This window comes from Carlito syrichta, unplaced genomic scaffold (assembly GCF_000164805.1).
Source record: "Carlito syrichta isolate Samal-C Ts95f unplaced genomic scaffold, Tarsius_syrichta-2.0.1 Scaffold308891, whole genome shotgun sequence".
Classification (NCBI taxonomy): Eukaryota; Metazoa; Chordata; class Mammalia; order Primates; family Tarsiidae; genus Carlito; species Carlito syrichta.
Genome location: NW_007252987.1, coordinates 596,442 through 622,084, shown reverse-complemented (window position 1 = coordinate 622,084; position 25,643 = coordinate 596,442). Strand labels below are relative to the sequence as shown.

At 33.2% G+C, this 25,643-nt stretch overlaps 1 pseudogene; it reads left to right on the top strand.

Moving 5' to 3' along the window:
* Positions 1-58: 58 nt before the first annotated feature.
* Positions 59-25,643, top strand: LOC103268755 (annotated as a pseudogene).

The window sequence follows — 25,643 nt, the reverse complement described above, 5'->3', positions numbered from 1 at the left end:
ATAATATACCTGTCCCACACCATGCTGATTTTTCAGGAGTTTTTTGACCAAAAACGGAATGACCCCCATGCCCCATCCTCCCTATTCACTTGATCGCTCCCCAAGTAACCATTTTTTGTTTCCCTGGATGAAAAAATTTCTCAAAAGGAAAACGTTTTGGAGATGTGGAAGAGGTGAAATCAAAAATGGCAGAAGCACTGAAAAGTATAAAAATCGACAAGTTCAGAAACTGTTTTGTGCAGTGGTAAAAGGGGTGTTGCACCAAATGGAGAGTACTGTGAAGGTGACTAAAGTTTAAACATGGAAGAATGCAACACAATTATTTATAAGTACATTATTTTTTGCATCCCCTCTTGTATATATGCCACATTTTCTTTATTCATTCATTGATGGACACTTAGATTGATTCCATAACTCGGCTATGATGAATAGTGTTGCAAGGAATATGATAGTGCAGACATCCCTTCAACATATTGATTTCAAACCCTTCGGGTCCATAACCAAAGGTGGGATTGCTGGGTTATATGGTACCTCTATTTCTAGTTTTTTGAGAAACTTTCATACCACCAAAAACATATAAGTGTTATCTTTTCTTCACATTCTCACTAACACTTGTTATCTTTTTTGTTGTTGGTGGTGGTGGTAATAGCTATTCTAACAGGGGTGAGGTAATATTTCATTGGGATTTTATTTTGCATTATTCTGATGATTAGTAATGCTGAGCACTGTTTAAGGTTTCCGTTAGCCATTTATATGTCTTCTTTTGAGAAATGTCTATTCAGATTCCTTGCCCATTTCCTAATCAGCTTATTTATTTTCTTTCAATGGTTCTTTATTTTTCAAATATTAATCCCTTATCAGATCTATGGCTTACAAATATTTTTCCCAATCATTCGATAGTCTTTTCACTCTGTTGTTTCCTTCATTGTGCAGAAGCTTTCGATTTTGTTGAAATGCCATTTGTTTTTTTTTGTTTTTGTTTTGCTTTTGTTGTCTGTGCTTTTGGGATCAATGTTAAAAAATAATTGACCAAAACAATGTCATGTAGATTTTCCCCTACATTGTCTTCTAGGATTTTTACAGTTTCAAGTCTTATATTTAATTCTTAAATTTAATTTTGTTTGTTTTTGTCGAAGTCTCACTCTCTTGCTCAAGCTGGAATGCAGTGTTATGATCCTGGCTCTCTTAAACCTTAACCTTCTGGACTCAGGCAATCGTCTGTCTCACCCTTCTGAGTAGCTAGGACTACAGGTATGCAGTAATACACCTGAATATACATATATTTAGCAAGATCTCATCTCTACAAAAAATTTTTTAAAAAGAGAGAGAGAGATATTGCCCAGACTGGTCTCGAACTCCTGGGCTCAAAGAAAGTCTCCTCAGTCTCTCAAAGTGCTGGGATCAAGGTGTGCGTCACCATGCCTGACCTCTTTAATCTCTTTTGAGTTGATTTTTTTTAGCTGGGATAAGATAAGGGTCTGATTTCATTTTTTTTGTATATGTATATACAGTTTCCTAGATATTATTTATTGAAGATACTGTTCTTTTACCATTGTGCATTCTTTGTACTTTTGTCAAAAATCTGTTTACCAAGGGTGATTTTCCAGGCTGTCTATTCTGTTTCATTTGTCTGTGCGTCTGTATTTATGCCAGTACCATGCTGCTTTAATTTCTATCACTTTGTAGAATAATTTGCAATCAAATAGTGATACCTCCAGCTTTGTTTCCCTTGCTCACAATTGCCTAAATTATTTATGTGTGTGTATGTGTATGTGTGTGTGATTGTGTATGTGGTACCATATGAATTTTAGAATTTTTTTCTTTCTACCTATGAGAAATTACATTGAAATTTTTATAGGAGTTGCATTAAATTTGTAGTTTGCTTTGAGTAGGCATTTTAACAATATTAATTTTTCTGTTTCATGAACATGGAACAACTTTCTATTTATTTGTATCTTCTTCAATTTCTTTCATTAACTTTTTTTAGTTTCCAGTGTACAAGTCTTTTACTTCCTTAGTTAAATTTATTCCTAAGTATTTTTTGTAGCTATTGTAAATAAAATTATTTCTTGATTTCTCTATCAGAAATTTCTTTGTTGTTGTAGAATATTTCATTTAAAAGAAAATAGTTTGCTCTTTCCTATTGAGTGTGTGTGTATGTATATACTATTTTCATTTTATGTTTAGGCTTATTTAAGAAAGCACAAACAGACTATAGTTATTATTATAGTGTTATGATTATTATTTATTTTTGTATAGGCCAATAGAAGAAGCAACTTGCCCAAAAAGTCCCTGCCTGTAAAAGAGTGTGTTAAAATTTAACTCAGATGTAACCAAAAAGATTCATTTTACTTATATAGCCTAATAAACTCCCTTAGTAAAACAATGATGCTGCAAACCTGTCTTAAGTTCACATAGAGATAAACTTTTATAAATACTACAACTGCTACTCACATAATATATTACTTGATCTTCACAACAACTAGGTCAAACAGAATTGGCCGAGTGAGGATCAGAACCCAGGTTTCAAGTTTCTGTATTTTTACTCCAAATGACTCCTCATTTCTCCGTATTGTTGAGACTCACTAACATTTCATGGATAAATGGATGTCTTGTATAAAGGCAGTGAAAGTGATATGTTAGTCTTTGTGACTGTTGATAAAAACAACAGATTCATGTATTATATGAGCAAACATCACTGGTTACACTTGGTCTAAAGCTTAAGACTAGCTGACTCAGATCAGAATACAATGTAAACTGTGGTGTAGGTGATATGTTCAATGTACTAATCAAGACTACAAGAAGAGCAGTCAAATTGAAATCCACAGGGTGTCACCTTGACTTGTGTCCTAGAGATTTGCATTGATTTGGAATTTCCTTGAGCCTATTAGTGCACCATAGCCTGCTGATTTCCAGACACACTGTTGAGTAAAGATTAATTATTATTAGCTAGTGTTTGGAATCCTAAAGTGAAGGTAAAACTCTGTTGGTAAAATATAAGCAAGGTCAGTTCTTTCCAGGGTCTACAAAAAAAAAAAAAAAAAAAAAAAGTAAGATTATGTGCTATTATTGTTGAAAGTTTGGGGAGCAGTTCCTAATTTTTTAATTGTAAAAAAATTTTTTTTGAGTTGGAGTCTCAATCTGTTGCCCAGGCCAGAGTACAGTGGCATGCTCACGGTCACAGCAGCCTTGACCTGTGGGACTCAAGTGATCCTTCCACCTCAACCTTCCAAATAGCTGGAACTACAGGCATTTGTTACCACATCTGGCTATTTTTTAAAATTTGGAAACAAGGTCTCTCCAAGTTGCCCAGGTTGGTCTTGAACCCCTGGGCTTGGGTAATACTCTCAACTTCACCTCCCAAAGTGCTGGGATTACAGGCATGAGCCACCATGTCTGGCTATTGGAGAACTTTTTTATATTGACTACATTTTATAAATATAATGACATTTAGATGTATAAGCCTTAAAATATTTGTAATAACAAAACACCACACTGTAAATGCTTATTATGTATATGTGTATTAGTGGGTTGATATGAATATAATAACTACTAAACTTATTATGAAAATACATGTGGAGTTGTTTTTGAACTTTAATAACTTCTTCATCTAAAGTTTATTGAAAATAAAAATAAAACACAGAATAAAATTCTATACTCTACCAAATGAGGAAATAATGTCTATATTTTAAGATACAAGAGGGACACAAAAAAACCAGAAAATTATTGATGAAAAATGTTTATTTATTATTATCTATTTAAACTTCAGTCATCTTCAAAGTACTCTCCATTTGCTGCAATATACCTATTGAGACACTTTTTCTGCTGCTTAGCACAGATTTTGAATTTCTCAATTTTGATGCCTTTTAGTACTTCTACAACTTTTTGTTTCACCTCTTCCATGTCAACAAAATGTTTCCTTTGAGGACATTTTTCGTTTGGGGGGAACAAAAGGAAAGTGGCTTTGGGTGAGATTGGGTGAATAGGGAGGGTGGGTCATGGAGGTCATGCCATTTTTTTCTTTTTTTTTGGTCAAAAACTGCTGAACATTTAGTACAGTGTGGGTAGGTGCACTTGTAAGTCACCCATCATGAAATGGGCAAACATGCTGAAGGAATCTACCCTCCAAAAAATTCACTGCAACCAAATGCAGCTTTTCACAACCATGTTACTGGTACATTGATGCTGACGGGTTCCTAGAACTTGTGCTAGCATAGAAAGTTTGTACTACAAGGGGACCACCCTCCAAACAAGCAATCTGGTTTTTTTTTTGAGGGTCCCTCTTTATATATGCATATGATGTATATTTATAATATGTAAAACGTTATAAGACATAAAAACAAATTGTTTTTTAACTTGCTTTAAATCACATCGAGAGTACAATGAACTGTTTTTTACTGTTGTAAGAAAATGTCTGAAGAAATTCATCTATTTGGTGAAAATGTCTGTTGCTTTTGTATATCTTGGGATTTATAATATTTTTTTATTCAAGAAACACACAACTTTTTCACTTTACACTGCAGTAGCAAGTTACAATTGCTACCATTCAGGGAATTTGGAGGAATTTATGTCCTACCAGCTTTATTATTATTATTATTTTCTTTATTTTTGATACTTTTAGTTCAAGCTCTAGTCTGTTCTGTTTCAGTAATATGCCTTTTTAAAAAATTGTGAAGTTTGTTCATAGCTATTTTTGTCTGAAAAATAATTTAATTATAATTAATCAATACTTCAATTTAATTATGATTGCAATTTATGTAGCTATCACTGTAACTCATGCTGTCTCCATTAAGTATTTTAAAAATATATTGCAGTGTTACATTTGTGCATAAAAGATGGAATTTAATTAATTTGTTGACACTCATCAAATTAGTCATATATTAGTGTGTAATATGGAAATAATGCTTGTGCTCAACACAGGTACTACGAGAACAATGCTATCTTACACAATAATGATTAAAGTGAAATGTACTGTACTGATGTATTGATCAGCACAGTTTTAGATGATTCTATTATATATTTCAACACTGGTCATTTTAGTGCAATACAAAAATGGCTAAAATGTCAAAAATGTCCATGTGTGTTTGTTGAACATATAGGTTCAATTCAACTGTTGTTGCTACTCTCAAATCGCAGGGAATTATAAAATAAATTCTTCAGATAAACAAAAAATTTAAGTTGCTCTTTTCCATACTTTGTTTCTTCTTCCTTTGTCATTTTATATCAGTTTTCTATTGTTAATGTTTATTTTATGTATTCTAAAATTTATCTCACCTCTCACTTCTTTTTGTTTCCTCTTTCTTGTAGAAGTTTTAATTTAATTATCTTTTGCACTTTGTCTATGTCATATCCACTTTCTTTGTTTCTTTCTTCCTTAGTTCATTCGGAAATTGCAAACGTTTGAGGATAAGAATCACATGTATTTAAGTGGAGCATCTTGCATAAAATGTCTTACTCAGAGTGATAAAAAAGTATCATGGTGTGCAGTCACAGGAAGCTCTTAACATCCATCAATGAACTTTCCTTCTAACTACCTTTGTGACTGAAATGTGAGTTCTGCAAAAGGACATCTTAGAAGGCTATAAGGTCAAAAGTGAAATATATTACTTTTCAGATGAAACATTGTAATGTATGTGCTGATTATAATTAGCCTTCCAATTAGGGATATTTCAGATGCCACAAAAATATGTTCTTTATTCTCTATAAATCTTTCATCTGATTTGTGGGGTAGAAATGCTAAAAGCATTTGAGCCCTTTGCCTTCTTTTCTATAGATATAATGTAAATGATTCTACCTTTGTTAAAATACTACACAGCAAGCAGTGTTTTAATTACAAGTTAGTGTGGGAATTTTTATTATATTCAATTTAAGCCATGCCAAATAATTCTCTATGGAAAATGACAAATATAAATCACAACATAACTATAAATTCTTTACCAACTTTTCCTTAATCTGTTATGTTAATAGGCTAGAAGGAAAGATACTCAGTATCTCTGTTAAAAATCACAGGCCATTATCCTCTATAGAAGAGAAATGGGCAAGAATGCAAAAGAAAGAACAAAAACCTAAAATCAAACGTATCCGTAGAATGTAGAAAAGACGGTACAGTATTGATTGCATTTACATATGATAGCTCAATCAGGTAAGTTTCTCATTTACAAGGATTTCATTCCTCTTTAAGAGATGTGTGATATCCTAGAATCTGGTGATTGGGTTTTCTGTTCTTTTAGACCCATTATCTTATCAGGAGACTTCATATATGCCATTTTATCTGCTACATCCCTCTATGCAGGTGTAGACATCTTTATTTTTCGAACACTAACCAGAAGTAAGCAAACTACAGTCCTTTGGCCAATTATGACCCTGGCCTGTTTATATATCCCTTACCCTCAGCTAAGAAAAATTTAAACACTTTAAACATTCTTCAAAAAAGAAAAATAGTTGAGGCAGAGTCCAAAAGTGGCTTGAAAACTCTAAATTATTTACTCTTTGGTATTCTACAGAAAAGTATGCCTACCCATGGTTAATGGATAAAAAGCCCTTCTAAGTTGTCAATATTATCCTCAGCAAATACACTATTTGATTATGGCTTTGTAATTTTTTAAAATAAAAAAATATTATTTTATTTTCTCTCTGTCATTATTTCTGTCTATTCCTTTAACTTGCCAATTGTTTTGTGCATGCATATGTAGCATGGTCATGCTATTAGTCAATTTTTCAGAAATTTCATGCTCTTTACTCCATTGGAACTGATTTCTCCAATCCTCAAGATAATTTCTTATTTATTAAACCTATTAAAGTGACATGCATTTACTCATACAGCATTACTGCCTGTATATAATTTCTTAGAATGTAATGAAAAAAATATATCTGTTAAAGAATTTCTGTTGGGCTATTTTCTTTTTGGTATACAAAGTGTTTTCCATTTATGAACTATCTTCTTGCACCAGTAATACAGGAGATGACATCTTGTTTTTAACTCACAATCAAAGTGTTCATATGCTTGGACACTTTTTATAAAAAGTCAAACTGGTTTTTGAAGCATTAACTTATTGTCTGAAGAAATATGATTCATAATTTTCTTATCACTGGCCTGTGTTAGCGTCCGATCTTTAGAAAAGTTACGTTATGGCAGATTTGACCTCATAACCTTTCTTCTGTCATGCATGACATGGTGCTTTTAAACTAGGAGAATGTTTTATGTTTAATAAGTCTCATTCTTAAGGCACATAACTGAAAATTTGCAAAATGTGATTCTTTTTTGCATCATACAGTAAAGTTCTATATATCCTTGGTTCTGCCTTAATAAAACAATAAAATCTGACCTTATGAATTCTTTCACAAAGTAGAGGGTTGCAAATCAACATTTTATCCCAAACACCTGTAATCTCCTTTGATCCTGTTCTCATTATAGTTAAACATTTTAGAGATCCTGAATCATATATATTTACTTTTTTCATTTACTTTAGTCAAGTTAAGAATTAAACAGTCTGAGAACACAGCACTAATTACCTAAATGCCCATGCTTATGATACGGGATACTTAGAAATAAGGAGTTCATTTCTATAATCCTTTAAGTGCAAGCAAAGAAAGCATTGTTAAGGTTTAAATTTCAAAAGGTCAGATTCTAAAAGTCTGTAGGGATCCTAATGCTAAATTTTCCAGAGATTATGACTGTTTTCTATCAAAAAAATGAGACCAACTGAAATCCCTGAGAGCATGTCAAGACTTCAGCCACCCAAAGCTTTCTGGAAAGCTTTAGCTCTGGAGAGGTGATTGCAGGAGATCCCATTGACCATGTCAATCTTTCACCTGCTCTACTCAGACTGACACATTTCTGGTCCCAGAGAGAAATATAAAAATTCAATTTCAATGCTCATTCTTTCGAGTTTTCAATATGAATTCCCTGATGATTTCTGACTTTTTATCCATGACTTTTAAAGCTATCACTGAATGGATTTTTGCTATATGTCAGAATCTTCCTCCACACCATAACCCAACATGAGATAGTTATTGTTATTTTTATTTTACAAAGTAAAAAACTGAGACTTGAAATGATAGCTTAAAATCATACAACTCATCCTCGACAGAATTAGCACTTTATTCCAGATGCTTCCAACACCAGTAGCCATAAGATTGTTTACTACTTTACATTAAAATCCACTAATAGACATGATATTTGGGGAGAAAAAAGACCATAGGGGTGTCACTCTTGTACCAGCTTGTGTCCTCCAAGAAGAAACACTAGCCTGGATTAAATATGTAAAAGACTGATGGAGTGAATACCTGTGAAGTATAAGAAGGAAGAATTTGGGTGATCTTTTGATCTGATACAGGTCTGACTCCTCAGAAAGAGAGAGGAAAATAAAAGTCTCAACCACAACATAGCTCCAAGAGAGGTTTATGGAAGCAGATAGATGAGTGAGTACTTGAACCAAGTTTTCTCATTTTGCAAGAATAGACCCCATACTCAGGTCTGACTGAGAGTTGGTTGCAGGAACAGGGCCTCAGCTTAAAAATGACAGGGCTGACAATTATGCTTCTCACAGTGGAAGATCTAAGTGGTTCATTTTATGTCTGCAAAATCCTCAAATTATGAAAGATAATATGTTTCAAATAAAAATCCAAGACAATTTGATCTCTATGAACATGTGTGTGAATTATGTTCTATTGATGTCTTTAATTGGTATATGAGTGGTAGATAGAAGACTAAAGATGGAGTTTAAAAGGAGAACACTGATGAAGATTTCTAATAAAAGAGGCTAGAAGAGCAAATGTTTGTTGACCAAGTCTGTAAGTGCTAGTTCCAGTCAAAAGAGTGAAAAAATAAAAATAAAAACAGAATTCAAGGAAGAAGGCACTATGGAAAGAGAAATCTTAGTTTAGAAAGTCACAGTAGAGTCTAAAGTGTTTTCGTACACCACAAGAGGACCAATGCAAAAATGCCATAAGACAGAGTTTGAAGCAAGATAATTCTAAGACTCAGGAGCAATGGATTCACTGGGGGAACAGGGCAGCACTGATAAACTGAGATGACTGGGCACAGAGAGCATCAGATTTCACAGCCAATCGCATGTAAAAGGGCAAGGGCATAATGAAAAGAGGAAATAGAAAAGACTATGTAAATTCTTATTGGTTCTGGAAAAATCTGGGATGAATGGTGTATAGAATATTTCAATGTTTGTGACTCAGACTAATCCTGAATAATAAATATTGGAAATTGAAGGTTACTTCTACCGTATTTAGTAATGTGTACCTATAAGCTCATGATGTAAGTACTATGCATATATATTTCTCAGTTACTAACTTCTCTTATGAACTTGGCTTCCCTCCACCCCAGCACTGTGTCTTCCTGAAGTCACTGGTCTTTTCTGGTTCCAGTATAAGCTTTTACCAAGCATCCTTTTGATAGGGATTTACTATCAACTAAGGTTAGAGTAGATGGACAATGTTTTATGTTGACAGTCCTCCTGGCTGCCTGCATTTTATTAGGCTACCTTTATACTTTATCTTTTTAATTTATCATCATCATCATCATCATTATTATTAATATTTTGAGTCAGAGTCTTACTCTGTCATCCAGGCTGCAGTGCAGTAGCACTATTACAGCTACTACAGCCTTGAAGAGCTGGACTCAGGCAATCTTTCACCTTAACCTTCCAGGTAACTGGGACTCTAGGTGCATGACCACACCCAGCTATTTGTTTTTTTGGTTTTTGTTTTTTTGTTTTTTTCGTAGAGATAAGGTCTCATCATGTTGCTCAGTCCAGTCTCAAACTCCTGGGCTCAGGAAATCCTCTCCTTGGCCTCCCAAAGTGCTGGAGTTACAGGTGTGAGCCACTGTGCCTGGACTTATTGTTTACACTTTCCTGATATTTTTATTTTTTAAGTTTAATTTCATTTATTTAGTTTGACAAATAATAATTGTACATACACATGAAGTACACAGTGATGTTTCCATACATAATGTATCGTGATCAGATCAGAGTAATGAGTCTATCATCCAAAAGATTTATTAATTCTTTTTGTTGGGAATATTCAATGCTCTCCTTCTGGCTATTTGAAACTCTATAATATGTTATTGCCAACTATAGTCATCCTACAGTTCAATAGAGCACTAGAAATTATTCCTTTTATCTAGCTTGTTCTTTAGCAAATTTTTCCTTAACCCTTTATTCCTTCTACCCTTAGAATCTCTAGCACTATTAGGCTATTTGTGAAGTCTCAAAAAAACCCCTTTAAAATTTAAAGGAAAGACTCTGAAATAAGCATCTGAACTCTGATGATTATCTAGTGAGAATAATGTTAGATTAAGTTGTGACTAGAAACTACTGCTTATTTGGGCTATCAACTTACTTTATGTTATTTTAGGAAAAAAGTTTAACATGTAAGTAAATTTTTGAGCCTCATATAGTTAAAAGTAAACATATTAAAACTCAGTATCAAAACTTGAATAATTTAGATACAAAATGCTGCTGTTACAGATACACACTTTATCTCATTTTTGACCTAGTTTCCTGGTTTGAAAGTCACTCAGTCTGGTTATTTCTCTCCATGGTGTTTTTGATGTGCACTGCTTTACAATTGCATCCTCTCATTTGCATTCCTCCATGTCCAGAGAACATTTCAGCTATTTTTTTTTACTGTCAGTTATGTTTTTTCTCTTAAACATTTGGCTAAATGTCATGCATCATAGAAGTGATTTTAAAAAATTAAAATCACAAGTTCTAAATCTTAGGGAAAATATTTAATGACTTCAGGATATGATTTAGTTTAATTATCTTTTAGATTCCTTTCCATTTTAGATTGCTGACTGGTTTAAGCACCAAGAATGCATTATAAGCCTTTTTTTCTTTTTTCTTTTTTTTTCTTTTTGTAGCTTCTCACCTCCTCAGAGTCTAATCTCTTCTTTGAGTTAGGAAGCCAGAGTTTTCCCCACAAACCTCTTCTAAATTTCTATTTGGAAGAGAAGGGAAAAAAAAATCAGTATTAAAAATGCTTATTTCCTAATTGTGACCTTTATACAGCAACAAGGATATATGCCATTTCTTGCACACTGTAAATTGAACTTAAAGATGAACAAGGAGACCAAATGGCACTGAAAATGAGGGCTTTTGAAGAATTTGAGTAATTTATAAAGTTTTCCTGCCCCTGAATGTAAAGTCAAGCACATTTCACTGACTGATTGATCCAAATCCTACTTTTACAGTCAGATTCCTTATATAAATGTTCAACTCTCCAAAATATATAGTCTGGAAAGACATAATCATAAGATTATAAATTTTAGTCCTAAATTTGTATTGTTGTAAATATTTCCTTTAACTAATCTTCGTGCTCCATTTCGTAACTGTGTTTTCTTTCCTCTATTAACTGTTCATTTTTTAAAGCCAGTTACACAATGTTTAAAGTATGCAAGTCATTATTAATCAACTTAACCCATAATGTATTCCATCTTATTTTATCTCTAAAGTCATACAAAGTATAAGGTAAACATTAATATTCTAATACAAGATCAAGTCATATTATTCCAAAAGATATTTTATGTTGCTATAAGGAACTGTCTCCTTCAAAAAATTTTAAACAGACTTATATAGGACAGACAGGACACAGCTGCATTAACTAGTCAGTTGAGAAAAAAAAAAATGTCACTCTGTATTCCACATAGTGTGCATTTTTCATTCACACACTCATCTGCCAAAGCTTATGACTCTGAATTATGTTAACAATTTTGGTTTAGGTCAGTGCACACAATTTAAACACCTACACAATAGCCTGTATTTTCATTTTCCTATTGAAAATCTCTATTCAGCAAGGTAGACACATTTAGAAAGCCAAAAAAAAAAAAAAGAGGAATAAGTCTATGGGAAGTCTTTCTTAGTTATTTTCATTTGAGCTCACATATTGTCTGACCTATTTTACTGATGTTGCAGAAACATTATGAGAAATCCTTTTAAATCTTGAAAGAGTAGTTGCAAAATATATGTAGTATATACACACACATACACACGACAAATGGCTAAAGTGCCAAGTATCATATATTTCTTGGCTAATTTCTAAAGTAGGGAGACATACACATAAAAACTATTGGCAATCCTAAAAATATCAAGGACTCCTTAGCTATAAAAAGTAATATATGGTATATGGAATGCACTGAGTCGATTCATTGCTTTTCAGGGAAACATTCCTATTTTGACCTCTGAATAAATCAGTGAATGTCCTAAAAGCTAAAATTGAATTGTCCTTTCCTTAGCCTAAGTATAAATCTAATTGGTATAGAAGTTATCAGACTCAATATTCTCTAGGTGTGGAGAATTCTATAGGTTGACATTATGTGAATAAAAATATGTTTACATGCTTCTGAAATAAATGCATCAATTATATAAGAAAATGTTCTCTTTTTATCAGCAGGTATTCAAAAATGTGCTGCCTTTTCAGAAAAAAAAAATCCTCCCTTATAATTCTAATAGTCATAGGAGGTATTTTATTAAATTTATATTTCTATTTGTTACATTTTCACTTGGGAAATAACCTAATCTTATATGTTTGCTTTCATCAATAAATGTAGAGTGAGTGACCCACAAAATTTTTAGTAAGATTTTATATGCAAAAAGTAATCCTTTTTATCATTTTAAGCTCCAACTTGTAAAAGAACTTGAGAGTCATTATTTTTTATCTTTAAAACAAGAGACATAAAAAAGTTAGACAAGCAGCCTAATCGATGACTTTTCTTGTACCATCAGAGAACTGAAATTGCAGGGCAAAAGGCCACCCTGAAGCTTGCAATGACAGATCCATCTGTTGAAAGAAATCATAATCTGCTAATCTGGATCAGAAGTCCCTGGAGAGCTAAAGTGATAGATACACTTGAATAGTAATTTTGCCTAATTGCTGCAGACTGAGTGTGATTTAACTTGAGAGTGAGAGGTTGCAGTGAGATACATCTTACTTGTATGAGTTTTACTTATACAGGAACTACACCTGGTTCTCATGATAAATATGCAAGAAAGATTCCCTCATGAATCTATTAGAAGAAAAAGGAAAATTAACCATTGTGAAATACCTCCAAAGTCTTCTTAGTAACACATATATACTCTCCAAGGGAAACGATTTTGCCTCGGTTTTGCTCAACTGGGGAAAGAGAATTTCTCCCTTCCGGTTGCCCCCAGTCTTCTGGTACCACCTAAATTGGAAACAACAACAACAACAACAAAAACAAAAACAAAACTAAACATAACAAAGGTTAAAGCTTCAAGGAAATAGATTGGATATACTTGAGAATACCACAATGAGGGAAGGGTATAGGGAAAAGAAAGGAAAAACCATAGCACTGGAGAAACAACTGGGGAGGCCACAGTCCAAGGGCACTAGTTACCTAACAGACTGAGATTTAATCAAGTTATAAAATGAACTCCCTTGCCCATACTATAGCATCGCACCCAGAACTTCAGTACAGTAGCAGCAGGTTATATCTGAAAGGGCTACAAGACATATGAATAGATTCTCCTTGAGGAGCTGTACTTAGGAAAAATCAAAGTCAAGAGAATAGATAAAAATAGGGAAAGTGAAAGATTATAAAATCTCTGTCAACTACGGCTACAACAAATATTAAACACAGCTCATCTCCAAGACAGATTACCATAAAATTTCAAAATAAAGACCCAGATGCTTCAATAATATTGCCTGGTAGAACATGTCTGGCTTTCAACAAAATAATTACAAGATATATCAAAAAACAAAAACAAAGTCTGTAAAGAAAACTGAATCATCATAATCAAATTCAATTATAACACGGATGTTGAAAGTATCAAACAAGGAATTAAAATAACCATGATTAATATGTTAAGGGTTCTACTGAAAAAAGTAGAAATCACAGAACAGATGGGCAGTATAAGCAGGGGTATGACAACTCTAAGAGAGAATAAAAAGAAAATGCTAGAAATTGAAAAAAAAAAATCAACCTCTGTAACAAAGATTAGAAGTGTCTTTGATGGGCTCATCAGTAAATGTGACATAGATGAAGAAAAAAATCAATAAGTTTGAAGATCGGTCAATTGACATTAAAAAATGAAGCTAAAAATACTAGCAGAATATAAAATAACTGTAAGACAATTTTAAAATATGTAAAACATGCAGAATTAGAATATAAAAGAAGAAAAGAGAGCAAAGCAGAATAAATATTTGAAGTAGTAATGGCAGAGAATCTTCCAAATTAATGATCCCCCAGTCATAGATTTAGAAAACTAGAGAAAACACTAAGCAGGAAAACACAAAATACACAAACAACAAAAACAACACATCTAGATATATAATATTCAAAATGCAAAGTATTAAAGACAGTCTTAGAAGAAGTCAGGTGGAAAATATACCTTATCAGTAGAACAAAGGTAAAAATTATAGCTGGTATCTTGTTAGATGTCATACAAGCAAGAAAATAATAAGCAAAATATTTAAAGTTTTTTGAAAAACAAACCAAAACACTAACCAAACTGGTAAAATTATCCTTCCGAAGTACGGAAATAGTATATCTTCAGAAAAATATTTACTGAGGAAATTCATTTCTAGCATAGCTGCCTCCAAGAATTTTGAAAGAAGGACTTTAAGGGATATTGGCAAGAAAGTAGAATACAAGATCGTGGGTTTCACTACCTTCCATAAAAAAAAAAAAATCAACTAGTTGCTACTTACAGACAAGAACACATTTGTTAAAATCCCCAAACTTAAGAATAAGCCTAAGTCACGTGCAAGGTCCAAGGAAATAAATAAAAAGTGCTTTGGTTGGGTGCAGTAGCCCACACATGTAATCCTATCACTTTGGGAGACTGAGGAGGGAAATTATTTGAGGCTAGGAGTTTGAGATCAACTTGGACAACATACCAATAACCTAGTTCTACTAAAAAATCAAAATGAAAATATTAGCCAGGAGTATCTAGTAGTCCAAGCTACTTGGGAGACTAAGGTGGAAGAATCACTTGAGCCCAGCAGTTCAAGGTTGCAGCAAATTTTGGTCATGGTATTGCATTCCAGCTTAGGCAAGAGTGAAACCCTGACCTAAAAACATAATACATTGAAAGGGTAAGAGAAATAATCTCACTTTGTGTTGGTCCTTACCTCCCCATCCCCTGCCAAGTTGGCCCAGTGTCCTACAGAGAAGACTGTCCAGGGTCCAAGATTTCTACAGTGGGAAAAGAGAATGAGAGATAGACATCTAGCTTCCTTAGCATTTTAAGTGCCTTCTCAGGAAGTCCATTTTGTTGGGGAAAACAGCATGGCAAATACTTTTTCCCAGTCTGTAGGCTGTCTCCCTGCTCTCTTGATGGTCTCTTTGACTTTGCAGAAGCTTGTCAGTTTAATGAGGTCCCACTTGTCTATCTTCTCTCTTACGGCCTGTGGGTTTTGGGTTTTGTTCAGGAATTGAATGCCAGTTCCAATTTGCATGAGGGTATGTCCTTCATTTTCTAAGGTTCTTATGGTTTGAGGTTTTACATTTAGGTCTCTGACCCATTTAGAGTTAATTTTTGTTTATGGGGATAGATAGGGGTCCTGTTCCAATCTTCAGCATGTGGTCAGTCAGTTTTCCCAGGACCATATACTGAATAGGTTCTCCTCTCCTCAGTGGTAGGTGGGGGAGGCTTTATCGAAGATGAGTTGGTTGAGAAATTGAGGTTTTGCTTCTGGAATCTCAATTCTAATCCATTGGTCTATATGCCTGTTCCTGTACCAATACCAAGCTATTTTGATTATTGTAGCTTTATAGTAAAGTTTGAAGTCTGGTAACGTGATACCACCTACTTTGTTTTTTTTTGCTGAGGATTGTTCTGGCTATTCTTGGTCATTTGTGCTGAAAAGAAAAAAACAAACAACTCCATTATAAAATGGGCAAAAGATATGAACAGACAGTTCTCAAAGGAAGACATCTGAGCAGCCAATAGACACATGAAGAAATGTTCAACCTCACTAATAATCAGGGAGATGTAAATCAAAACCACACTGAGATACCACCTAACTCCAGTCAGAATGGCAATTATCAATAAATCAAAAAATAATAGTTGCTGGAGAGGGTGTAGTGAAAAGTGAACATTTCTACACTGTTGGTGGGACTGCAAACTAGTGCAACCTCTGTGGAAAACAGTATGGCGATTCCTAAAAGCTCTAAATATCGACCTCCCATATGACCCTGCAATCCCCCTACTGGGAATATACCCTGAAGAACTCAAATCACTCTATAAAAAAGATATCTGCACACATATGTTTATCACAGCATTGTTCACAATAGCAAGAACCTGGAAGCAACCATGCTGTCCATCAAAAGAGGACTGGATTTAAAAATGTGGTACATATACATGATGGAATACTATGCAGCCATAAAAAAGAACAAAATCATGAATTTCACAGCAACCTGGATGGAAATAGAGTCTATAATACTGAGTGACCTCTCACAGAAAATAAGATCTGAGAATCTCGTGTTCTCACTCATATAGTGGACCTTGAACATCCAACGTAATACTATAAGAAAATGACTGACAGTGGTGGGAAACTATGAGGGGAGGAGGGGAAAGGAGATAGGATTAATGGTAGTAAACATCTGTCTGGGGGTGGGAGACACCTCTTATCAACAAGGGTGCCTGAATGAAGCATATTTGTATACCTAACCCTTAACTGTACCCCACAATATCATAATAAAAAATTGATTATAAAAAAAAAGAAAAAAGATAACAGCAAGGTTAGAGTACCTGGGTGGCATTAGGTAGAAACAAAGCAAAAGGTAGAGCCCTTAGAGACCAAAACACAGTTTTTGATGGTAGCTATGTATACCTATTAGTGGTGGTGCTTAATCAAAGGTACTACAGCATAGATCACCCACAAAGCCTACCTGCTTGCTTTCAGAAGTGGTGAAGGGTTCTACCTGGCTGGAATTTCTAAATGACCAGCCTGCAGAACCGCCTCAGATTTTAACCTAATGCTCATCTAGAGAGAAAAATGACCACTACAGCAAATTTTAGCAAAAAGTAGGGGCTAATTTCTCCACATCAGGAGTTTAACCAGTGCTTGGCACAATCTCAAAGCACATCCTTTAATCCCATCCAAAGACAGAAATGACCACAGCAGTGAATCTTAACAAAGAGCAAGGAATCATTCGACTATATCTGGGAGTTTAATTGCATTCAGAGTGGCCTCAAAGATCACCCTCCAACCCAGGAAAGGAAATGACTGCCATAATGAATTCTGGCAAACAGTAAGAGCCAGACCTGTCACACCCAGGAGTTTAAAGTTTTCAATCCAATCTGGAAGCCCCTCCCTACCTTGGTAGTGAGGCAAACCTCAAACATTTTCTATTGAGTAGGGCAGCTGATCCCATGCATCTTGACCGGCAACTCCACCTAAGCTCAGGGCTCCACTTGCAATCCTGTCCAACTACTGAACACAAATAGCAGTACTTTCTGGACAGGGAATACACTGTGGTCTAGACTGATCAGAGGTAATTGTAGTGTGCATCCAGCAGCTCAGCCTGATTGCAGAGCTAAGCCAGTGGTCTTGCCAGATTAAAGTTCAGAGAGTTATCCCACCCCACCTCAGAGCAAAAGCAGCAATTCAGCCACCTAGTGAACCTGAAAGTAAGCACTGTCTGTCCAGGGTCCCATCGTGAATTATAGGCAGAATAAATAGTGCAGCTCTATCCTTGTAAACCTGATCAGCACCTGTAAAAGTCAGAAAAAGTGACTGTCTCCTCAAATGCACAGATAAAAATGCAAGGATACAAGAATTACAAAGATTTTAAATATCATGACATCCCCATAGAATACTAAGAATCTTCAACAATAGACCCTAAGAAATGACAGAAAAAAATTAGAATAATCCTCTTAAAGAAGTTCAGTAAATTATAAGAACATATAATTACAAATTAAATGAACTTGGAAAATAATACATGAACAAAATGAGATGTTTGACAAAGAAATTTTTAAAAAATCTTACAGATGGAGAACACAATGACTACTGAAAAAAAGATCTGAAGAGAGGTATAGTTTGCAATACAATAATAGTAGGTGACTTTATTACCATGTTTTTAATAATAAACAAATCATTCAGAGAAAAAAATTAATGATCAAGCATAGCATTAAACAGCACTTTAGATCATATGGTACTAACAGACATGAATAGGATATTCCATCCAATGGCAAAAGAATATACATTCTTCTCAAATGTACACAAACCATTTTCCAGAATAGATTATATGTTAGTCCACAAGACAAGTCCTAGCAAAATTTTAAAGACTAAAATCATATCAAGTGGCATTTCTGACCATAATAGTATAAAACAAAAAATCCATAAGAGGTGACATTTTTAAAAATTCAAAAATACATGGAAATTAAACAGCATTTACAAATGTTTTGAGGCAAGTGAAATGAAAACTTGACATACCAAAATGTATGAAAAACAACAAAAGCAGCTGTAAGAAAGAAGTTTATAGCAATAAATTCCTATATGAAAAAAATGAGGAAAGACCTCTAAGAAACAACATAAAGTTATGGTTGAGGAAATAGAAAAAGAAGGAAAAACTAAGTCCAGTGTTAGAAGAAAAAATAAATAAAGATAAGAACAGAAACAAATGAAATAGAGACTAGGTGTAAAATATAAAAGATCGATAAAGCTAAATTGCTTTTTTAAAAATTAAAATAATTTCTAACCTTTGGATAGACTAAGAAGAAAAGAAGACTGAAATAAATAAAATCTGAAGGAAAGAGGAGACATTACAACTGATATCAAAGAAATGTAAAGGAATATGAAAGACTATTATGAACAATTATATGTCTCAAAGTTGAATAATATGAAATAAATTAATAAATTCCTAGACACATACAACCTACCAAGACTAAATCATAAAGAAATAGAAAATATTAACAAATTAATAATAAGGAGATTAAATCAATAATAACATGTCTCCCATCAAAGAAAAGACCAGAACCTGATATCTGCACTGCTGAATTGTGCCAAACATTTAAAGAAGAACTGATGCCAATACTCCACAAATATTTCCAAAACATTTAAGAAGTGAAAATTCTTCCAGAACCTCTTTATGAGGCTAATATTACCCTGATACCAAAGCCAGACAAGGGCAGTACAGGTAAACAAAACTACATAAAAAACAAAACAAAACTACACCAATATCCTTAATGAACATAGATTTTAAATGATCAAGAAGATACTAACAAACTGAATTCAACAATGCATTAAAAGGATTATTCACCATGATAAAATAGAATTTATTTCAGGGATGCAAGGATGGTTCAACATAAGCAAATCAATAACTGTGCTACATTACTTTAACAGAAAAAAGAACAAATACCATATGATCACCTCTTTAGATACAGGAAAAACATTAACCAATTTCAACATGCTCACATAATAAACTTTCTCAACAAATTAGATATAGAAGTAATGTACTTAAACACAATAAAGGCTATATGTGATAAGCTCACAGCTAACATTATAATCAATGGTGCAATATTGTGACTCTTTTCTCTAAGATCTGGAATAAACTAAGAACACCCACTCTCATCACTTCTATTCCATATAGTACTAAAAGTCCTTACCAGAACAATTAGGCAAGAGAAATAAATAGAATATATTTGAATAGAAAAGGAAAAAGTGAAATTGTCACTGTCTGCTGTAAGCATAGTTTTACATATAAAAACCCTAAAGATTTTAACAAAAATCTGTTAGAAATAAAATTCAGTTAAATTGCAGTATACAAAATCAACACATTAAAAACAGTAGCATTTCTATACACTAACAATGAACTTTTAAATCAATTAAGTAATAAAACAAATTTCATTCATAATAGCTACATAAAAATGATATTTATGAATAAACATAGCAAAGGGCATAAAAAAATCTATACAATGAACACTACAAAAAATCAATTGAATAAACTGAATATACAAGTGAGTGAAAAGATATTCTGTGTTAATACTGTTAATGCTCATATTACCCAAAGCAATCCATGGATTCAGTGCAATTCCTATCAAAATTCCAGTGTTATTCTTCATAGATGTAGGAAAAAACAACCCTAAAATTTATATGGAGCCACAAAAATTTCCTAATAGATAAGACAATTATGAGCAAAAAGAGTGAAGCTGGAGGCATCACACTGATTTCAAAAATACTACAAAGCAATAGTAATTAAAACAGCTTAATGATAGCATAAATATACTTAGAAGCAGAGAAATTCTTTTAAACGTACAACCTTCCAAAACTAAATCACGAAGAAATAGAAAATCTGCAAAGACCAATAATGAGTAAGGAGATTAAATCAGTAATTAAAAAAACCTTCTATCAAAGAAAAGTCCAAAACCTGATGGTTAGAACAATGAAACGGAACAGAGTCCAGCAATGAATCCAATCATGTCCTTTGAGTTTTGACAAAGATGCCAAGAATACACAAGGTGAAAAGTATAGTGTATTCAATAAATGGTGTTGTGAAAACTGTATATTCACATGTACACTTCAAAATCACTGTGTCAATTTTAAATGTTCTCACTATAAAATGGGTACGTGTTTGAGGTTAAGGCTATGCTAATTAGCTTGATTTAATCATTCTACATTGTATTAATAAATCATGATATCACTTTATGCCCCATAACTATAATTTTTCAATGTACAATATAAGTAAATTTTGAGAAAGAACATCTTCAAGCAAAAAGAATGATCAAAAAATAATCAGAACTTAAATCTACAGAAAGCAATAATATCAAAAAAGGAATAAATGAATATAAAGCAAGGTCTTTTATTTTTCATATTCTTATTTGATATGAAAGATAACAGTTTGAGACAAAATAGCAATAGCCACAATGTTTTAAGTGATTAGAATATATTAATAAGTGAAATGAAGGACGAACAGTGATCTTACAAGAGATAAGATGGAGGAATTGGAAATACTCTGTCACAAGGTACATGCATGACATGAAAAGTGATGTAGTGTTATTTGAAGATGGATTTAGATGAATGAAAAATATATATTGTAAACTGTAGAATGACCACTAAAATACTTTAAATGTCTAATTATGCTAAAAATAAAATATAATTCTATAAAGTCCTCAATTAAAACTGAAGAAGACAGAAAACAAGTGGAAAATAAGGAAACCAAGAACAAATGTAATAAATAGAAAACATTTTCAAATATGGTACATATTAATCTAACCATATCAATAAACAGTTTTAAATGTGAAAGCTCTAAGTATGCAAATTAAAAAACAGAGCTTGTCAGAGTGGATAAAAATGTTTTAAAACTCCCACTATTTGTTGTTAAAAAGAAACTCACTGAAATATTTTTTTAAATGTGGTGTATATAAGTCATGGAATACTACGCAGTCATAATAAAGAATGAAATCATGTTCTGTGAAGCACCATGGATGGATCCAGAGGTCACTGTTCTAAAAAAACTAATTCAGAAACAGAAAACCAAGCACTGCATGTTCTCACTTAAATGTGGGAGTTAAATGGACATAAAGATGGAAAAAATCCACACTGAGGACACCAAAAAAGGAGAGGTAGAAAAGAGGATGAGGGTTCAGAAATGATCTATCAGGTAAAATGTTTACTATTTGGGAAATGGAAACACCAGAAACTCAATTCCTACCAGTATGCAAAATGCCCATGTAACAAACATGCACTTGTACCCCCTTAATCTAAAATTTTTAAAAAATAACAAGATTCACAATAAAAGTAAATAGTATATATGTCTAAAGGCAAAAGAAACTGTACATAATGATTGTACTATAGTTGCTAAGGTTGTTTTCCATGAGCAAACGTGTTTGCAACTCTGAAACCACTATACATGTAAAATGAACTGAATAATTAAATGGATGGCAGATGATGAAAGCCAGAATGGGAGGTCAAGAAAAGTTACAACTAAGCAAGCAAAAAGATCAGAATGATCCATGTGGTAATGGATTTGAGTTGGAGACATCAGTGTAAATCATGTTCAGCTTAATATAGATACAGATGGTTATACACATATATACACCTATTTATAGGTATGTGTATACATGGTGGTTAGTATACAAGCACATATTTCTTTGCTCTGTCAGCTGAGAGGACTTAGAAGCTGTCAAACCAAAGCAGCAAAAAGCAAACCTACAATCCAGTACTTGGTTTCTAATACCATTTTCCAATTACAGGACAAAAGAGATTCTTAGAGAAATGACTGATTTTAGAACTAGGGCAGGAAATACATAAGATGAGCCTGGAACATTCTGTAATGTCAGAAAGGAAGGAAATGTTCAAACACACAGACACTCACAGTTATGGGAGGCAGGGAAAGGAATATAGGAGCTGACAGGGCACCCAATGGTCAAGGCTTCCACAAGTTATGGTAAGTAAAGAGTGAAAGAAAAAGAAACTTACAACTGGGAAACCTGATAGACACTATCTTAGCTAGATGATCAATGATTACATAGATTGTGATAAGTCATGTTGATAGTGTGTACTTTTGATTCAATATGATGAAAATGATGTGTTACTGCTGGGTTTTTCCTTCCCCAAACCCATAATCACTGTAAAATTACTAGAAAAACATTAGGGAAATCTCAAATGAAAAAAGTTATACAAAATACCTAGCCAGTATTCTTCAAAACTATCCAGCACATCAAGAAAAAAAAATTCTGAGAAACTGTCACAGCCTAAAGGAGGTTCGGTTAGACATAATGGCTAAAAGTAGTATGGTATCCTGAATGGTGTCCTGGAAGAGGAAAAAGATATTGGGTAAAACTAAGAAAATATGAATGAAGCATAATCTTCATTGAATAGTAATGTATCAGTATTTTTATTAACTATCATAAATGATGCTATCAATAAGGGGTACTGGTTGTGAGGTTTATGGGAACTATCAATTTTGTTTACTACTTTTCTGTAAATCTAAACTTATTTTAAAATTAAAAGTTTATTTAAAATTATAATGTGTGAGAAGTCCTTCACATTTAATATATGATAAAAAGGTAAAATTAAATTTTATTTAAAATGTATTATTAGTTTCTCAGTAAAATTTCTTATAATATTCAACAAATCAATATTTTACAAAGAAAACTTTACCTCATTTTGTTGAAAGAAAATCAAATACAACCTAATGTGTATACAGTAAGTCCCCTACATATAATCTTCAAGTTGCAAACTTTCAAAGATATGGCTATGTTTTTACATGTCCTATCACATAAGTTAATTTGCGTGCCTGGCATACATTGTCACATGTGCGTATCCTCTACCAGTGACTGTGCTTTTGTGTATGTACTGTACTGTATTATATAGAGCACAGTAGTACAGTGTCTTTATTTCAAGCCCAGAAGTCCAGAACAAATGTAAAAGCAGCAGCTATGTAGCTGGTAGTGTATAGCTGATTGTGTAAATTGGGTACCTAGGCTAACGTTGTTGGACTTACAAATAAAATGGACTCACTAATGCACTCTTGAATGAAACTTGTTTGTGTGAAGGGGACTTATACTCTATGTAGTAAGCTAATCTTACTAGTCAGAAGGGCAGGTCCACCCAGAAATATCATTTTATTTTAGACTAATGGTATATCTAAAATATTTAAATTTTTTCAGAAATGCCAAAAACAAATAGATATGTCTTAATCTGTTCAGGAAGCTGCAACAAAATACTTAAGACTGGATAATTTATGGAAACAAACTCTATTTCCCACAGTTCTGGAGGCTGGGAAGTCTAAAATCAACAGTAGCATCTGGTGAGGTTCTTCTTGCAGTGTCCTCCCATGGCAGAGTGCAGAAAGGCAAGCTCCTCATACATTGCATAACGCCTCTTTTAGAAGGGCCTGAATCCTATTAACTAGACAGTTGTTCCCATGGCCCGATCTTTTCTTAAATGTTCCACTTCTTAATATTATCTTATTGGAAACACCTACATTTTGGAGGGGATTGAGTTTCAACACAAAATTTGGAGGGAACAAAAACATTCTATCCATACTATTATCTTTATTATTTTTAAGAAATTGCTTCCAATGTAAAGTTAAAATACAATTTAAAATATATTAGGTCAATTTCCAAAAGCAGAGCCAATACATAGAAAACACAGTAAACATTTTAAATAATCATTGTGGAATATTTTTATGTCTTAAAATGTTTTGAATATTCCTGAAATTGTCTCAATATTAGTAACTGTGTAGTTATTGATCTTTTTTATGGTCTTTATGATCCGACCAAAGACATAAAGAGTGGAATCTTTGGAGAAATAGCTATTCAAAGCAGTGAGATAAGGTTAAAAAACAGCAGCTGCAACAACAATATTTTATTAAATTTCTTGGGCTCCACACAGGTATGGGGAGAAATAAAAAGCTGTTTAAATCTCCCATTACATCTCTCCTATGTTATATACAACTAACTTGGTTAAAATTGGTAAAATTCAGGTAAAGTTTGTTGAAAAGTTCTCTTATTTAAACTGATTTAAAAACATATTTAAATATGTCATTTTGCCCTTCAGATTAATTTCAATGTTTTTTTCATCAATAGTATAAGTGAAAAATGTGCACTTAAGATTTATTTCTAACTGATTTTTACAAAAGAATTTTTAGAGTTAGTTTATTTCTTAGGCATTCTTAAGACCCTTAGTCTCCTGATAATGTCTAACTGATAGGATATTTTAGATGTCTCTAGGTAAGAAGGAGTAACGTGTTCTCTCTCTCTCTCTCTATATATATATATCTATATATCTATCTATCTATATATATATATCTATATATAAAAGAAAACTTTATAACTAGGACCACATATAAGAGATTCTGGTTTTGTTTGTTTTGTTTAATCTAAATTATTCTAGGTAGAGAAGCTGAGAATGTTGTTCAGCACATAGTTATATTTTTACCTGTTTATTTATTTTGCTACTAATTTGTCTTTTATTTATATTCTTTTTTAACTGAGAATATAAGTGAGTAGATGAATAAATAAATACATAAATAAGGACTGGTGTTTAACAGCCTAAGACCTAGCCATACTTGAAGTCAGAAATTATTTCCTCAGGAAAAAAAAGCTAATGTAAAAAGAAATATAAAATGAGTAAATTATTTAGCCTCATGCTGCATGCTCTAACCCGTTCCTGCTCACTTGGTTTCATCAAGATGTTGACTTACCACTTTTCTCTCACGACATCAAACTCATTGGAAACACGGCACTGTACCTATCAGAAGTTGGTTCAATGGATCTACCCCTAAAGAGACAAAAGATGACCTACATAGTGGACGAAGTCATCTATTAATTCAAGGCCAACGTCTTTTTCAAAAACTATGAATTTAGAATCAAGCTGACAGGACCTTGATATATATAATTCTCTACATTTCAGAGCATCCAGAGAAACCCCACAAGTGCAATTCCACAAGCCAAGATGACAAAGGAATATATACGAATCATTAATTTTTCCATTCCTGGAGAGCCTGGTTTTCCACTTAATGGAATTTATGCCAAACCTGCAAACAAACAAAGGATGAAGTGATGTGAGCCTGCTTGCAACAACGAAGGCAAGAGACTGAACTGAGACTTTGTGAGAAAGGGTTTGACCCTCAGAATGATCCACCCAGCAAGTGGTGGATTTCCTTTGTGAAGAGACAATTTATGAACCAGAGTCTTCCTGGACCTGGACAGTGA